Below are 15,198 nucleotides of genomic sequence, written 5' to 3'. Positions count from 1 at the left end.
AGCTGTGGCTTCAGGTGACACTAGCCCTGGACTCCTAAGACCCATGAGCAGAAGCATCCCCCAGAGGACTTCCTATATATGACCGAAAGAGCTCAGCACTCAGACACCAGGACAATTTTGGCTTATTGCAAGGTTCAGCCAGGGAGAGCCATCTGGTGTCTCTAATTCCATCATCTGTCAAGGAAAAGCAAAGCAGCAACCAAATCAGTAGATAGACCTCCACCAGGGCCTGTCATGAGTGGGACTGGCCACTGCTTGGAGCAGACTTCCCCTCTTGGTGTTCTAGAAGATCCAGAAGATGGGCAGTGCACGGGCAGTGGTAGTGGACTTCCTGCCCATATAGCAAATGGAAGTGTATGCTGGTTTTCTTGTAATTTATGAGAACAGAAGAGATGCAAGTGTGCAAGCATTTCCAGTGTCGTGAACGGTTCACACTTGTTAGAATTGCCGTGCATGATTGCTGAGATTCATGAGTAAGGTGAGTCAAAGAAGACTCTGCAGTTTAGTTTGAGTCAGTGGTTATATGGAATATATGCCATAGGAGAATATCAGGAGAAAAGGTGGGGGGTGGTAAATTCAGTCTGAGAGCATTAAATGTGGGGGACACAGTGGATTCAAGCATCTAAGAGGTGATGTAATTTGGAAGTTAAGGGTGTCAGCTCTGAAAGTACGTTATCGGATCCTGGGTGAATAATCTCTCTCTCTGTGCCTCGGTTTCCTCATCTTGCAAATGGATGTCAAAATAGTGTGTTGGTTCTAATATTGGCTAAATAATTCTTTGGTGCTCTTTCCCTATCCTTGAATCTGGGCAGGTTTGTAACTGCTTTAACCAAAAAAAGTATGGGATGTGACATTGGAAGATATATCATAAAAGACAATGCAGCATCTGTCATGTTTGGAGGCCTGAGGCCCCGCTGGAAGAAGGCCAGCTCCCTGGAGGCTTCCATGCTTGGGGGAAGCCCTATGCACATGGAACACATGTAGATGCTCTGACTGACAGTGCTCACAGAGGTCCCAGACCACAGTCAACATCACCTGCTCTGCATGTTGGTGAAGACGCTTCCAGGTGATTCCAGCCCCAGATATTGAGTTACCCCTGGCTTCCCAATCTTCCCCATTGAGGTCCTACACATCACAGAGCAGACACAATCCATTCTTACTGAGCTCTGTCTGAATTCTGTGTCCATAGGAAAAAAAAACAATTTATACCGCTAAGCCCTGAGATAATTTGTTACACAGCAAGAATGTATCAGTCTGAGAACCAGGTATCAAGAAGGGACTAAGTGCCAAGATATTTATAGAGGAAATACCTAAAAGAAAAAGTGCAGAGGAAGCCAGGAGACACTTGGAGAACCATCAGGCCATGATGCATGTCTGTCCCCTACTGAAGGAGAAAGGGAAGGAAGGGGGGAGGGTTGGGGAGATCTGAGAAGTTCTAGGGGAAGTTCAGTGAGGCTACTGGGGAGTTCTCAAGCCAAAGACACCCGCTGTAAGAGGTCCAGGTCTCTAGAATCATATCTTCCTTGGTGCCACACCAGCATTCAAATGTGTGGCCATGGGACACAGGCTCTGATGGATTTCAAATCCCAGTCAACAGCAGAGATCAGAGAGGAGCATTCTCATGGCTATCATAAACTCTAACTAGAACAAATAATATCTACCTCATTTGAAAATTAAATGATTACACACACAACACACACACAGAGACACACATTGTGCTTAGAGCATTCATTACCTGGTGCATTGCAAATTTTTGAAATAATGTGAGTGGAGGGTAAGGCCATCCAGGAAAAGTACCCTAAGAAGAGCTGTGTGCTCCAAATAAAACCAAGGGGATGTTAGCATTTAAGAAGCACTCAGCAGAAGGAGAACCATGAATACATCCAACAGCTGATGCTAGCTGAGCCCATACCATGAGCGCAGATTGCATGCATGAAATGTAAGCATCAAGAAAGCAGAAACTTCTGTCTGTAGAGTTTACTGGTGTATGCCTGGCGTCTGGAACAGCCTCTGGTTGAGGAGGCTAAGAGAGTTGTTTCAAGGGAGTAAGGAAAAGTGTTTTAGGTAATAAATTAAGCAATGATTGGATTAGAATATTATCCTTTTGAAGCCTTGGATGAAATAATGGATCTAGAAAATGACCACCAATAGTTGCTAATATCATAAAATGAGAGACAATCTAGTATTATGTACCTCCTGATGGAAAAACACATTACAGGTTATGGAGTGTGTGTGTGTGTGTGTGTGTGTGTGTGTGTGTTCTAATGTATAAAATCAAACTTGAGGATGATCATATCTCAGGATCTAACTACAAAGTTAACAGAAACATAAAACAGAGAGAAATATGTTAAATAACATTAGATTTCACAATCAGCAACATTCATACCTTGGGTAACTGTAGGGCAAGTTCACCCAGTTTCTTCACTAAATAAATTGCTAGAAAAAGAGAGAGATGTATTTAACCACATTACAATGTATGGACCTTGTTTGGATCTGACCTGCCCAAATTATTACAAAATGCCTTTGTAATTACAGTGAGAATTTGAACACTACTTGGATGTTTGAGGATATTAAAGACTTACTGTTATTTAGATTTGATAGTGATATTTTAAAAATGATTTTGGGGCACCTGGGGGAGGGGGTCAGTCAGTTAAGCGTCTGCCTTCGGCTCAGGTCATGATCTCATTGTTAGTGGGTTCGCGCAGTGTGTCGGGCTCTGTGCTGACAGCTAGCTCAGAGCCTGAAGCCTGTTTCAGATTCTGTGTCTCCCTCTCTCTCTGACCCTCCCCTGCTCATGCTGTCTTTCTCTCTCTTTCTCTCTCTCTCAGAAATAAATAGAACATTAAACAATGATTGTAAAGGCTTTTATTTACCTTTTGAGACATATAGTGAAAGATGTATTGATGAAATGACACACTGTATGTGATTTGCTTCAAAATAAACTGGGATGGGGCTCCTGGGTGGCTTGGTCGGTTAAGCGTCCGACTTTTGCTTAGGTCATGATCTCGTGGTTCGTGGGTTCGAGCCCCGCATCGGGCTCTGTGCTGACTGCCAGCTCAGAGCCTGGAGCCTGTTTCAGAGTCTGTGACTCCCTTTCTCTCTGAACCTCCCCTGATCATGCTGTCTCTCTCTCTCTCTCTCTCTCCTAGAAATAAATAAAACATTAAAAATTTTTTAAATAAACTGGGATGGGTGGGGGTGGTAGTAGGGAAACAACATCACAATGAATTGAGAGTTCTTGAAGCTCCTGATGGGTTTGTGGGATTTCATTATACTAGCCTCTCAATTTTCATATGTATTTAATATTCACCTAATTCAAAGTATGGCCAAAGTTAAATGTATAGTGTGGGGCATTTAAGCAAAACAAATGAGAGAACAAAAATGTCAAATGTGGCGAAAGTCTGGTTAGATGCAAACTAGAAGAAACATCACCTGTGTGGTGTTAGGAAGTCGGTGCTGTGACCTGCACAGTTTGAGAAGTGGATTTGTAGTAACAGATGTACATGGCATGTTTAGTTCCTTCTTTGAGGAAGTTTGAAACAGTAAGACACAACTTGGTTTTGGGGAGCTTGAGAGGTCCTCAGTCCAGGAGTAGAGAGGCAGTGGTGAGACGGATAGGTCAGTTAGGAGTCTCTAGAAATTGAATGCAGAGGAATAATACAGGTGAAGGAGTTTGGCATGAACCAAGGGACATCCTAAGAGGCAGGAGCATATAATTCCACTGACGGGGAGGAATCTAGAAGCCTCCGTGAAGTAGGAAATAAATCTGCTGAGCATGAGCACAATATGATTGAGTAGGAGCTATGGGTTTCTGGGGTTAATGGTCCAGTTGAGGTTAGAGACCATGAATATGTAGACCCATTGCACATGTTTGGTGTGACTTTCATTGTGCAGTGTTTGGTAACCCAGAGCAGAACAAGGGAGGAGAATACTTTAAGCACTGATGGAGAGTACAGTAGAAGATGGGATATGAAGTATGAGAGGGCTCTTCAGAGACAGGCTGTGACCATTGGCCCTGGGCTTCCAGTAGGGTCCAAAAGGAGGAAACACAGTCAAGGAGGTTGAAGTGAATAATGATGAAGGGATCTGGGTAAGAGGCTGTGATTAAGTCAGTGAGTAAGTGAAGGCACTGGAAGGGCCAGAAATGATGATCAAAAGGTGGAATATAATTTCTCTGGAGTTACAGCTAATTTTGGGATGTGACTGAAGTAGAGTTTGGGTCATGGCCATTGGAGTTGAGAAGGCCAAGACCAAGGTATTGGCTGGTCTTTAATATGGGCTCTGAGGTTACTCAAGGTGAAATTTGGATGTGTACAAGAGAGTGACAGATAGCAAGATGGCATGGTCCTTTATGAAAGTGTAATAACCAGACAGGGCTGTGATCATTATGTTTCAAGACCTCACTTGGGTAGTCTGGGTCTAAAAGCCAGATAGAATAACACTTAGTCTGATTGACCCTTTTAATATTCTTTGAGTTTTTATTGTCTCTGTAAAAAAAAAAAAAAAGGTGATTCATTATGAATCAATTGTGTATTACGCATTCATTGTGTGCTAATTCTACAGTCTCAGAATTATAGTCTATGTTAGCTTGTCCCTTTACCTCTCTGTCTGAGAAACGCAAGTTCAGGCTGTGATAGAATAACTGACTCATGATTATCCTTCCTTCTCTGAGCTGTGGGCCAGGAGAGAAAGAGAGGCTGAGATGAGATCTTATAGATCAGAAGAGACTTTTTTGTCTGGCAACTTAATTTTTTCTGATGCTGTGCAGACATGAATTGGTCCTTTCGATATCTCTGCTTTTGTGCTTCTTCATAAAGGAGATCTTCAGGTTTCTCTGAAAATCACCCATTTACTAGATTCACTGTGACTTTTCATCTGGGTTTTACTTTTACTCAATACAATTAAATATATCAAATCAAATTAAAAATTAAAAATATCAAATCGTGCCAGNCCCCCCCCCCACCCCAGACCATGTCCTGGTTGCTCTAGTCTTTGAGCCTCCGAGAATGATGTTTGAGGACAGAAACCAACTGTCAGTATTACCCAAGGTGGCCTGGAATGTCCGGTGCCTGGCAGGTAGAGTGCCACAGAAAAGGCTCTGCCATCCTGAAGGTGCAGTGAACACAGGGTCAGGGAGGTTCAGGCCACCATCTTGGATCACAGTTCTGGTGGTTATAAAAGTGTGCTCTCCCTCAGATTTTTCTTCTGCTAAGGGTCTCTGGTGCTGTCCTTTTTGTTGCAAACTCCATTACAGTCATGGGATTGCCCGGTGGCTGGATTGTGTAAACACAGAGGAAAAGAAAGAAAGAAAACAGAGAGGACATTTTGGTTGTCTTCCAGGATATCCCTGCTAGTGTTTATTTCCCAGGGTCCTCAAATAGCCACTGTGTGTGCTTCTCCATGTTCTCCAGCAGCATTCAGTGGGGGAATAGGTGCTATGTTGCTCATCACCTGGAACTGAAACCTCAAAATTGCAATTTGATTATTTGTCATTATTCCAGGATAAATGTTAATGCTTGTTATTTTAATCGTTCACCCCATTATTGTGACCAAACTATTCTTTCCTTCTCCCATCATCTCTTTAATTTTAAAGTCACCTGCACTTAGATATAGTATCTTTTAATCTGGATACGGAAGTAGAAAATAATTCCCTATTAATGAAGAAAGAGGGTAGAAGACAAACCAGTGATCAAATTGAATATTGAATATTCAGGATCCATTCTAGGACAGAGGGCAAAATGTGAGGACCAGGGGGTCTCTCTCTGAAGGCCTGACTGGAAGGAAAAGCACAAAGCCCCGCCTACTCTTTGGCCCCATCATTTGCTTGCCCTTCAAACAGCTCAACAGGAAGATTAGCATAGTCTTAAAACTACTCTAAAGCCTACCTGGATTTACATGAGAAAAAAATGTGGTTTGTTAACTGAGAATGGAAATATTCAAGGTAACCTCAATGCAAATGTGTTTTGCTTAATGAATGCTGCTGAAAACTGGGACAGGAGTCAGGGAAAAAAAAAAAAAAGAAGCAAGTGGGAAAGACATAAATTAAAAATCCGCAAGTTTTTCATAAAGGATCAACCCTTCCCTGGGGTTCTTTTACATTGCTATAGGATTCTCTGAACTTTCTAATTTCCAGTAGGCATTTCTTCAGGTGTGCTATTCATTTTTCTTTTCTTAATTTATATGAATACACAGACTTCCTTTGGTGATCAAGTGATTGTAAAGAGCATTATTTGACGTTTATTTAATTATGTCTTCAGGTGTGGTGTATTTTGTTACATGATGCTTTTGAATTTAATAAAATCCTTTATTAATACCAGTATTTAGTATTTCATGTTTACTCACTTCAAATGATGATCTAAGTTCCTGACTGTATAACTATATATTCACTGGAATCACAGTGCATGCTATTTAGAAAGGAAGGAATTTATTTGGGAGAAGCCACAGGCAGTGGGGGGAATCCAGTCCCTGGTCCCTGAGAAGAGCATGGTAAGAATGTTGGGGGGGTTGGCTCTAGCCTGGTTGTGAGTAGGGTCCAGCAGGGAAGTGATGGTGCAGAGGTCAAAGTTCTGTTCTTGACTTTGCTGCTAATCAGCTTCATAACTTAAGACATTAAAAAAAAAAAAAAGATGTTTCTTTGGGTACAAAGGAAAGGGAATTGATACAATAATTTCTGAGGGCATATCCACTCCTGAGATTTACAGAATCTAATTTGTGACTATGTTGAGGGTTTTATCTTCTGAAAAGCAAATCAAATCCATTTTTACATCGGGGGAGAGATGTAAACCTGAATTGCTAGTTCTTGAACATGGCGGCAGGTGGGAATGATCTGGATAATTTAAAAAACAGATTCCTGGGTCCCAGTTGAGGCTTACTAAATTATCGTCTCTGGTGGCAAGGCCTAGGAATCTGTAATCTAAAATTGTCCTTGGTGATACTGATGCAACAGGTTCAAAGTCCTTGAGTTTGAAAATCTCTAGTTCAGGGGACCCTTAAATGCTCTTGCATTTCTGGCAATCTCTGATTCTCACCAATATTTATTAAAGTACCTACTCCATGTCCAGAACTGCACACAAATCGTAGTGCACTAAAGTGAGGAAAACCTGGCCTCGAGAATCTCAATTAAAAAAAAAAGGTACATGCATATACCACAAAAATTTGTCAATGAATTCAAGCTCCTTATGCAGATATGATTGAAAATCATGTAGTTCCAACAAAACAAATAAGTTCACTAGTATAATGTTAAAATAATCAAATTGCTTTTAGAGGAGTTTTAATAAATACCTTTATAATACTGGCCCAGGTTTGTAATGCTATAGTTGTAGATCGAGAAGAAATATTTAGAATTAAAAAAAAAGGTAAGATTTGTCATAGTCCCAATTTAAAAACTTGTAAATTTAGAATGCATTGGAGCTATTCAAAGGAGACGAGGGGCGCCTGGGTGGCTCACACGGTTGAGTGTATGACTTTGGCTCAGGTCATGATCTTAACAGTTCGTGGGTTTGAGCCCCGCGTCGGGCTCTGCGCTGACAGCTCTGTCTCCCTCTCTCTCTGCCCCTCCCCCATTCACACTGTGTCTCTCTCAAAAATAAACAAACACTAAAAAATTAAAAAAACAAAAAACAAAAAAGGCAAAACAAACAGCAAACAAAAAAACCAAACCAAAACCTACCTTCTCCTGATCCCCGCCAAAAAAGCAGCGCCCCCCAAAAAAACAGGAATAAAGTATTCAGGGCAGTAAGCTTATCTGGTGTGACTTTAGGACACAGAACAATGACCTTGTTTCGGAACTACAGAAGACAAACAGCTTATCTTGCTCTCTTCTCACATTCTCCTACATGATTTCTCTTTTATTCAAATGCCATGTGAGATTACAATTGCTTTTTGGCCCATCACTTATCGTAGCTTTTGTTTAAAATTGGGTGGATGCCTGGTTCAAACGGGGAAACAGTCATTGGGGTGTACATGCTTTGAGGTCGATGTGAATTACAGGTTCTGTGCAGAGCTTTTGAGAATAGGGGAGTTCGGGACACGCTGCAGTTCAGGGAACCCCATGGGAACCGTTGGGGGTCATGTTGAGGGAGCCTCTTCCCCTTGGGTAAATGTGTGGATGGAATGACCTCTGAGAGTCTGCCAGAAGGATGGGGAAATGAATAAAAAAAAAAAAAAGTTGATCAACCTGGTGGAAAAGCTCTTTTTAAAGCTCTTTTTTTTTAATGTCACTTTTTATTAAAAAGAAAAATGTCCATTAAATGTAAGTCAGAACACCTCTTGGCTATTTATTTTTAGGGTGCTGGAATTGTCTTCTGCCTTGGATGGAATGGTGGCAGTTACAGGGGCCCTCGGTATGTAAACATCCATGGGGTTGTATACTTAAGAACTGTGTAGTTTAGAGTATAGTTTTAAACTTAAAATAATCAAAAGGCTTTTGGTTGAGTTTTAATACTAAATATAACGTCCTTATCATACTCTGCTCCTAGATCCAGAATAACTATTTGGAATTTAATATGTAGTGTTAGAGGTTCTTAGTAGCTCTCTTTTTTAAATAATATTTTTTATGTTTATTTTTATTTTTGAGAGAGAGAGGGAGAGAGCAAGCGAGCAGCAGAGGGGCAGAAAGAGAGGGAGACCCAGAATCTGAAGCAGGTTACAGGCTCTCTGCTTTTAGCACAGAGCCCAACACGGGGCTCGAACCCATGAACTGAGACCATGACCTGAGCTGAAGTCGAACGCTTAACTGACTGAATCACCCAAGCGCCCCATGAGTAACTCTCTTTGATTGGGAAGCATCCTACAGGGCAAAGTGGGACTTCTAGGTGATTCGTAAGATCAAATTAAGCACAGTTTTGAACAAAACGCAGGGAGAAGTAAAAACCACAACCTACAGCAACAACAAAAAGTTAAAAAATAAAAACGAAGGCAAGGGAAAACACTTATGAATAAATCATCCGTCATCTTTGATCTCAGCAAAATGACCGCTGACTTGGCAAGCGCTCAAGAGAGCATTTCTTTTATTTGTAAAAGTTGAAATGATTTCTCATCGTATTATCTTTGGTGCCAAAGCTGAGGTTATTTTCTCTGGCTCAACATCTGTGGCTACCCCTAGGAACTAATTGGGCCATAAAAGTTCTCAGGCTCATGAAAATCAAGTATTAAAAAGATGGCTGATAAATATTAGTTTTATAAATACAGCAACAGGGTTGGGGAACTGAGCTCGGCCAGTGGCGTACAGAACAGATTTCAAAATGCCAGAAGTGAAACCGATGTGGCCATGTGTCAAGGCTGAGGATGTTTGCCTCTGCCTGCACATGAAACAACTTTGATGTGGCTTAAGATGTGTTTTTGTATTTCAAACAGCCCACAGAAGGGAAACCAGCAAGGCATCAAATTATTTACCCTTCTCAGGAAAATATTTTAAAAGCTCTACGAGGGCTCCATTTCCTGAAGCCACCTGTCACCTAAAGAACATGTAATAAACCCCAGATGCGGGATCCCAACCTGCGAGCCCCGTGACTCGGAGAGAAAATATTTCACTCATTCCTTTGGCACATCCTTAATTCGTTCGAGGCTAAATTTTTAGGCCATATTTTCTACTTAAACTTAATAACTCAGCCTTGACATTCCTTCCCAGTGACCCCAAAGTTCCGTTTGGCTGCCTCGACATCTGCTCCCAAATGTATTAGAGGCACTCAGGATTTTTTTTTTTTTTTTTTTTAAGTATCAGTTTTGTTTTCTTTGCTCAGCCTTGAGGCCATCCTTTGAATGCACGGAAGTAGAGGATACTAGTCTCTTTTCCATTGTGAATTTTATTACTGTCTTAGGTTTCTCTCTTCAAGCTCTTGTTGATCTTGTTTCAGAGGCAGAGATATTTTAGTCAATAGGATTTTGGAAATCTATAAAATTGCTGCTTTGAGTCTTGATTTTGGAAGATAATGGGGGAAAGATTGCAACAGTCCTATATATATATATAAATAAGTCTGTGTGGAGAAGCTTCTTAAAAGTTTACGGATCTTTTCTGTGGTGTAAAAAAAAAAAAAATCTGTGACTACTTATTCATGCTGGCATTGGCATTAACATTCCAGGACACAGTATTCAAAAACTTAGTTGATGATCTAAAACAATGGACAGCTAAAATGAAAAGTGCTGAGGCTTTTTAATCAAAGTTTGTTAAAAAATCTGAAAACACAGAAAAGGTGCAAATCCATTGAGAAATAATAATACCCATTTTCAGTGGAAGGAGGATTACAGCTTTATTGCTTTCTGACCAAGGAGCCAAAATCACTCCACCTTCCAGTAGGAAATCATTCTCTCTCACTTGTCTAGTTTTAAAATGAAGTGTCTTTCTCATATTAATGAAATTATCAATCAAAACATGGTCGCCCGGGGCAGGTGGGGGAATGCGTGTTAATTATGGAGTGTGTGTGTGTGTGTGTGTGTGTGATTATTGACAAAAGAAAAATTGGAACATGAAAGAAGGTTGAGGCTTAGACTCCTCAGGTGACTTGATAAAAAAAGATGGAGGCGCCTGAGTGGCTCAGTCAGTTAAGCATCCAGCTTCAGCTCAGGTTATGATTTCACGGTTTGTGGGTTCGAGTCCTGCGTCGGGCTCTGTGCTGGCAGCTCGGAGCTTGGAGCCTGCTTCGGATTCTGGGTCTCCCTCTCTCTCTGCCCCTTCCCTACTCACACTGTGTCTCTGCCTCTCTCAAAAATAAATAAACATAAAAAAAAAAAGATGGAACTTCGAGAAGGTTTCCGGGGCAGATGACTGGTTTTGTTGTGTCGAGTGACAACGTATATCTGTTATCCATTCTTTCCTGAGAAGCTCTAGGAAGCACAGTACCACAATAGCTGTGTATTTCAGATAGGAATTGTCAGTGGAGGCCTTTGTTTTTTGGAGGAGCGGAAATCAAGAGGTTAAAATAATAATCTCCACATACAACCTGTTGTGAGCTGCTTTTTTCTATCAAACGGGTAGGCGTGTATAGAGGCCCCAAAACTGGGCTCCCCTATCATATTTCCCTCTAACTCCAGATAACACCAAATAAACCCTCAATCACACAAGAAATCACTCAACTTTTACTGCTCTTCTTGCTCTTTGACCTGCCACCAGCCCATTTCATTTCCCATGGTCTGGCCTCTTGGCCTCTTTCTTTATAAGCCGTATCACCTGGCCATCAAGAAACTTCCAGCTCCTGGATCCTGTCTGGTTTCTAGTTTCCACCAGGTTACCCAGAGTTTACAGATGGGCTGGGCTCCTCTTGGTCCTTTCTGCCCCTGAAGTTGCTGTCTTTCCTCAACCATCAGGGCATCAAAATCTTTCTCGACACCGGGCCTGTTCTCTTCCCAGCTAATGGGAAGGCCTTGATCACTTCAGGGAGACTTCTTTTTTAAAATTTTTTTACATTTATTTATTTTTGAGAAACGAAGTGAGACAGAGCATGAGTGGGGGAGGGGCAGAGAAAGAAGGAGACACAGAATCTGAAGCAGGCTCCAGGCTCCGAGCTAGCCATCAGCACAGAGCCTGACGCGGGGTTTCGAACCCACGAACCGTGAGATCATGACCCGAGCCGAAGTCGGACGCTCAACCGACTGAGCCACCCAGCCGTCCCAAGGGAGACTTTTTTTTATCTTCATTCCCATCAGGGACGGGAAACCCTTCTTCCAATCCGAAGCAGGAAGACTTACCTCCGTTGGCAATTCTCCATGTCATTTCCCATCCACAGGCCCATGGTTTGTAAGAGAAGAACACCTACTAAAAGTACGAAACCAGGCAGTCACTCTCTGTGAAACAAACTAAGCGCGTACTTTCGAACCTGAACGTCAGTATCAGAGCTTTAACATCCCACTACTTCAACTTCAACATGTCCCGAGTAACCTCCACCTTCATCCTTTCCTTCCCTACTCATCCTCTAATCTTAATTAACGCCTTTCCTTGGTGTGTCCTGTCTCTTCGCATGCCTCAAGGTTCTTCCACCACCAGATTCTAAACAAGCAGACCTCTGGTTCTCCCTCTCCGGTACCATAGAGACAGAATGTATTAGCGGCCCTCCCCCCGCCCCTCACCCGAGTTAGACTGAAGTGGCTTTGAATCAAGGGCTGTAACTTTCTAGATTTGGAAGCCGCTAGATGACCTCCCGTTGCAAACTGAAGGCAGCAGTCGCCAGCATTAGTGAGGTTTTGTAAAATACCTTGTATAGCGCTAAAAAACAGGAAGTTTTCTACAGAATGTCAGTTGTTGGTTGTAATATTATTAATCATTAAGATGGTTAGTAGGTGGGGCGCCTGGGTGGCTTAGTCAGTTAAGCGTCCGACTTTCGCTTAGGTCATGATCTCGAGGTTCGTGGGTTCGAGTCCCGCGTCCGGCTCTGTGCTGACAGCTAGCTCAGAGCCTGGAGCCTGTTTCAGATTCTGTATCTCCCTCTCTCTCTGACCCTCCCCTGCTCACGCTGTGTCTGTCTGTCTGTCTCTCTCTCTCTCCTAGAAATAAATAAAAAAATATTAAAAAAAAAAAAGATGGTTAGTAGGCTTCAAAATCCTAGCTCGTTGCCTTTCCGTATCAGGGAGGGGTAAGCTAGGAAATTGGAACCACGGGGAGTCATATCTTTGCTACCAGGATTTGATGTTGTGCAATTGTGGGAGCTGGTTAACAGCTGTAAGTTTCTGGAAGGCTGTTTTGCTGTTATCTTTATATCCAATGCCAGAGTTTCAAGCCCACAGGGCACGTAGTCCGGTGGGGAAGATAAATGTATAGTGTAGGATGACAAGAATAAGCTAGAGGATGAAAGGAGATCTGGGTCAGTTCTTGGAACCTGGAACCCTTCATCATGGAACTGAAGACATAACCCTAACCCAGGAACTGGAGTAGCTGAAGAAAAATCTAGGGCAAGGTAGAGTGGGTGCAGGCCCAACCACTGCCTCATGCAAAGGAGGTGCGATCAACAACAACTTATGAGGTGTAAAATGTCTGCCCCTTCTCTGCACCCTCAAGTCTGCCCCAAATCTCCATGGTGGTCTGCCCAAGCACAATGTGTACAAGAAAGGGCATTCTGGGAAACACAGATTCACCCAAGCCACCATACCTTCTTCCAGCATGTTCTGTCCATGGCCTCCCTTCTCAGTGTCCATTAGAGCATTGGTCTCTAAGTAGTTCCTCGTGTATTATCTATTCTCCCCTTCCCATCAATTCTTCTAGATTGTTCATCAGAGAACTCTGCTGTTACCACAACACCATTCCTAATCTGATGCCACTCAAGTCTCCAGACCAGGAGGGGCCCACTTGTTAGTCCACGACAGTGTGCTTGAGAGAGAGCCAGACAGATCTCCTCTCTCTTCCCAAAACACACTGGACCATTTGTGCCCTGTCCCCACGTGAACACCACTATAGCTACTTTAGAGCCCAAATCAAATCCTACCTTCTGTCTCAAGACTTTCCCATCCCAGGCAGCTCAGGTGTTGTGGCAGATTCGCTTCTCATTTAGGTTGGGAGTTATCTCTTATGTGGTATTTAATCCCCCTGAAGTCTCTTACCGGGCTGGGGAGCTGGTGGGAAGTAATAAAATGCCTTACAGTGAAAGAAATAACATTTTGTGTGACGTATACTATACATAAGTGGAAGAACAAAAGTGATGTTTCACTGTATGGTAGGAGAGCTCTATTCTCCAGTACGGGAGTGTGGCATCCACTCCCTGGCTCTTAATGACCAGATCCAACCAGATCCAATTAGATCTTGACTAAGCTCTACTTGCATGCAGTTACCCCTGCATCTTTGTTGAACCCAAATGCACACACTTCTGTGTTAACATTCCTCTCCAGAGAAAGGCTTTTCTTTTTTTCTTATGTATTTTGTTTTCTAGAGGAAGACCGAGCATTGCTCGTTAAGGTTGGGATCTGGTCTCCCTTCATCAGAAAGGCCCTGCCTGCTCTTTCTACCATTCCTTCCTCTCAGTCACCCTCTTGTCCAAGTTTATTTTTCTTTGTGACACTCATCCGTGACTGACATTGTAGACTGTCATCACTGATTTACACCTAGTATATCTTTCCGACTGAAAAGTAAGGACTCTGTTTTAAGTCACTGTGGAATCTCCAGCATCTGGCACTTAGTAGGACCTTAGTAAATATTTGTCAGTGACTGAATAAAATTGGTCTTGTTTGGCTCTTGTTGGCACATCAGATCACTTCCCCTTTCTGGGTATCTGTAAAATGGGAGCATTAGATGCGGCTGCTGGTGATTCCTCTGCTGGCACTTGCGGATTGTGGCATGTAGGAGAAAGACATGTAGAGGGTGAGTCACAGGCTCTGAGATCAGACCCCTTGACCAGGTTCCTGGCTCAGTCTCTTGTGTACACATAGATGTAGTCCCACTTTACTGAGCTTCAGTTTCCCCTTAAAGTGGGGAAAATGATAACACTTGTCCCACAGGGCCGTCATGAAGAGTAAGTAAGATAGAAAGAACTCAGTGCTTCACACAGAGCCAGTGCTCATTAAATGTAAGGTAGGCTGACTCATGGACCCAGAAAGATGCCCACATTCAAATCCTCAGAACTGGGGAATATGTTACCTTCCAGGGCACAAAGGGTTGTGCAGATGTGATTAAGTTAAACTTGTTGAGATGGGAAGATTACTGTGGATTATCCAGGTGGGTCTGATGTCAGAAGGAGAGAGGAGGGTCAGCGTTAGGAGAGAGGGGGAGACAAAATCAGAGGCTGGAGTGATGTGCTATGAAGATGGAGGAAGAGATCATGGGCCAAGGGATGGAGGTGGAGAAGACGAAGAAATGGAGATGGGGGGCGGAATGAGCCTTGCCAACACCTTGTTTCATCTTTCTTTGCGACTAGTTTTGGTGTTCTGACTTTCAAAATGAGAAGATAATAGGTCTTTGCTGTTATGAGTCTCTGAGTTCGGGGTAATTCGTTACGGTGGCAATAAGACACCAACATGCGTATCACCATGCATTCACTTTCACTTGGCCTGTTTGCATCGCCTAAGCACTGAGATTATCATTACTTTTTCAATTCCCCACAGAAGACACTTCTCTGTGTTACCTCTGGCTGAGGACTCAATGTTTGAGTACCGGGGACTGACTGACTTGTATTTCACAGCCGAGATCAGGATTGTGACATCATGGTCAACGTGATTTTCTTCTCCCTTGTTTCCTCATGATTTTCTTCCTCCTATTTTGATCCTTTATTTTCACTCTTCGGG

The 15,198-nt window shown here is 42.7% G+C and overlaps 1 long non-coding RNA gene across 1 annotated transcript; it reads right to left on the bottom strand.

The window, feature by feature from the left end:
• Positions 1-3,546: 3,546 nt before the first annotated feature.
• Positions 3,547-11,956, bottom strand: LOC144230152 (uncharacterized). Its single transcript, XR_013334712.1, has 3 exons — positions 11,683-11,956; positions 5,044-5,273; positions 3,547-3,633 (listed from the first exon to the last, which is right to left on the bottom strand). It is a non-coding gene; the product is annotated as an uncharacterized LOC144230152 (long non-coding RNA).
• Between the last annotated feature and the right edge of the window lie 3,242 nt (positions 11,957-15,198).

Source organism: Crocuta crocuta, unplaced genomic scaffold, assembly GCF_008692635.1.
Source record: "Crocuta crocuta isolate KB4526 unplaced genomic scaffold, BGI_CrCroc_1.0 scaffold93, whole genome shotgun sequence".
NCBI classification, from domain to species: domain Eukaryota; kingdom Metazoa; phylum Chordata; class Mammalia; order Carnivora; family Hyaenidae; genus Crocuta; species Crocuta crocuta.
Note: the sequence above shows the minus strand (reverse complement) of the source record. Positions and strands in the feature narration are given on the sequence as shown.